Raw genomic sequence first — 3,625 nt, 5'->3', positions numbered from 1 at the left:
ATTTTTGGAACGAACAAGATCCAGAGGACTTGGAGTGCAAGTCAAGAAGCAGTCGAGGCGGCCACGAGGGTGGAGGGCGTGCCCCCCTACTGGGCGCGCCCCCTATCTCATGGGCCCCTCGGGCATCCACCGACCTACTTCTTCCTCCTATATATACCCACGTACCCCGAGAACATCATAACAAGCCACGAAAACCTAATTCCACCGCCGCAACCTTCTGTATCCGCGAGATCCCATCTTGGAGCCTTCGCCGGCGCTCCGCCGGAAGGGAAATCAACCATGGAGGGCTTCTACATCAACACCATAGCCCCTCTGATGAGTTGTGAGTAGTTTACCACAGACCTTCGGGTCCATATTTATTAGCTAGATGGCTTTTTCTCTCCTTTTGGATCTAAATACCATGTTCTCCTCGATCTTCTTGGAGATCTATTCGATGTAACTATTTTTTGCGGTGTGTTTGTCGAGATCCGATGAATTGTGGGTTTGTGATCAAGTTTATCTATGAGAAATATTTGAATCTCCTCTGAATTCTTTTATGTGTGATTAAGTTATCTTTGCAAGTCTCTTTGAATTATCAGTTTGGTTTGGCCTACTAGATTGATCTTGCTTGCAATGGGAGAAGTGCTTGGCTTTGGGTTAAATCTTGCGGTGTCTTGTCCCAGTGACAGCAGGGGCACTAAGGCACGTATTGTATTGTTGCCATCAAGGATAAAAAATATCGGGTTTATATCATATGGCATGAGTTTATCCCTCTACATCATGTCATCTTTCTTAATGCGTTACTCTGTTCTTTATGAACTTAATACTCTAGATGCATGCTCGATAACGGTCGATGTGTGGAGTAATAGTAGTAGATGCAGGCAGGAGTCGGTCTACTTGTCATGGACGTGATGCCTATATACATGATCATGCCTAGATAATCTTATAATTATTCGCTTTTCTATCAATTTCTTGACAGTAATTTGTTCACCCACCGTAATACTTATGCTATCTTGAGAGAAGCCACTAGTGAAACCTATGTCCCCCGGGTCTATCTTTTATCATATAAGCTTTTAATCTACTTTTATTTGCATCTTTAATTTTCTAATCTATATTATAAAATACCAAAAATATATTTATCTTATCATACTATCTCTATCAGATCTCACTTTCGCAAGTGGCCGTGAAGGGATTGACAACCCCTTTATTGCGTTGGTTGCTAGTTCTTTGTTTGTTTGTGTAGGTGCGTGGGACTTTTGAGGAGCCTCCTACTGGATTGATACCTTGGTTCTCAAAAACTGAGGGAAATACTTATGCTACTACTGCTGCATCACCCTTTCCTCTTCAAGGAAAACCAATGCAAGCTCAAGACGTAGCAAGAAGGATTTCTGGCACCGTTGCCGCGGAGGTATTCACACAAGTCAAGACATACCAAGTACCCATCACAAACTCATCTCCCTCGCATTTACATTATTTGCCATTTGCCTCTTGCTTTCCTCTCCCCCACTTCACCCTTGCCATTTTATTCGCCCTCTCTTTCCCAAACTTCCCTCTCTCTCTCGCTTGTCTTTTTGTGTGCATGTTTGTCCTTATGGCTTTACCTAAGAACACCGACCTTCATCTTAGAAGGTTGGAAGAGATTGAATCAAACGTTAGGAGCTTTATGACTTTCCAATTTGAGCATAATAATTTCTTCAGAAAAGAGCGTAAAGAAAAAAAAAGTTTTTTGGGGTTTATGAACAAAGAGCTTGATGATATGTCTAAAGAATTTTATGGTTTGAACTCTCAAATTACTCATCTTGAAAATTCTATAGCCCAAATTTCTGACAAGCAAGCTACCTTAGTCAATAGTATGGCTGCCAAACCAGAAAAGTTAGGTGAAAATAATGATGAAGATATTAAAGTTTTTGATGTATCCCCTATTAGATCTTTGTTTTGCAATATGAATCTTAGTAATGATGGGACTGGAGATGAGTCAACTTTAGTTAAAAGGCATCCCAATGATTCAGAATTTTTAGATCTTGATGCTAAATTTGGTAAAAGTGGGATTGGATAGGTCAAGATTTTAAATAGCATTGAACCTACTATCTTGGATTTCAAGGAATTTAATTATGATAATTGTTCTTTAGAAAGTTGTATTTCCTTGTTGCAATCCCTTGTGAATTCTCCTCATGCTTATAGTCAAAATAAAGCGTTTACCAAACATATTGTTGATGCCTTGATGCAATCTTTTGATGAAAACCTTAATTTGGAAGTTTCTCTACCTAGAAAACTTTATGATGAGTGGGAACCTACTATAAAGATTAAAATTAAAGATCATGAGTGTTATGCTTTATGTGATTTGGGTGCTAGTGTTTCCACGATTTCGAAAACTTTATGTGATATTCTAGGTTTCCATGATTTTGATGATTGCTCTTTAAATTTGCACCTTGCGGATTCCACCATTGAAAAGCAAATGGGAAGGATCAATGATGTCCTCATTGTTGCAAATAGAAATTTGGTGCCCGTAGATTTTATCGTTCTTGATATAGATTGCAATCTTTCTTGCCCTATTATTCTTGGTAGACCTTTCCTTAGAACGATTGGTGTGATTATTGATATGAAGGAAGGGAATATTAAATTCCAATTTCCATTAAGGAAAGGCGTGGAGCACTTTCCAAGAAAGAAAGTCAAATTACCTTATGAATCTATCATGCGAGCTACTTATGAATTGAGTGCCAAAGATGGCACTACTTTGATCTATCCTCGCTTTTATGCCTAGCTAGGGGCGTTAAACGATAGCGCTAGTTGGGAGGCAACCCAATTTTTTGTGTTTTTTGTTTTTTTTCTGTTTAGTAATAAATTTTTCATCTAACTTCTGTTTAGATGTGTTTTTTATGTTTTATTAGTGTTTGTGCCAAGTAGAACCTATAGGATAACCTGTGGTGATAGTTAATTTGATTCTGCTGAAAAACAGAAACTTTGCACACACGAAAATAATTTTAGTAATTCACAGAAACGTGCTTGTACGTTGATTATTTTTGCTGTAGATCAATAGACAAATTTCCCAGGACTTCCTATTTTGGTAGGATTTTTAGAGTTCCATAAGTATTCGAGGGTTAGAGATTGCTACAGACTGTTCTATTTTTGACAGATTCTATTTTTCGTGTGTTGTTTGCTTATTTTGATGCATCTATGGCTAGTATTAAGTGGTATGAACCATAGAGAAGTTGCAATACAGTAGGTTTAACACCAATATAAATAAAGAATGAGTTCATTAACGTACCTTATGTGGTGGTTTTGCTTTCTTTCACTAACGGAGCTTATAAGATTTCCTGTTGAGTTTTGTGTTGTGAAGTTTTCAAGTTTTGGGCAAAGATTTGATGGACTATGGAATAAGGAGTGGCAAGAGACTAAGCTTGTGGATGCCCGTGGCACCCCAAGATATTCAAGAATAGCCAAAATCCTAAGCGTGGGGATGTCCCCGGAAGGCATCCCCTCTTTCGTCTTCGTTCATTGGTAACTTTACTTGGAGCTATATTTTTATTCGCCACATGATATGTGTTTTACTTGGAGCGTCTTGTATGATATTAGTATTTGATTTTTAGTTTTCCACAATCATCATTGTTGTACACATCTTTTGGGAGAAGCCCACTTCATTAGAATT

This window comes from Triticum dicoccoides, chromosome 3B, assembly GCF_002162155.2.
Source record: "Triticum dicoccoides isolate Atlit2015 ecotype Zavitan chromosome 3B, WEW_v2.0, whole genome shotgun sequence".
Classification (NCBI taxonomy): domain Eukaryota; kingdom Viridiplantae; phylum Streptophyta; class Magnoliopsida; order Poales; family Poaceae; genus Triticum; species Triticum dicoccoides.
This window is presented reverse-complemented; position numbering follows the sequence as displayed.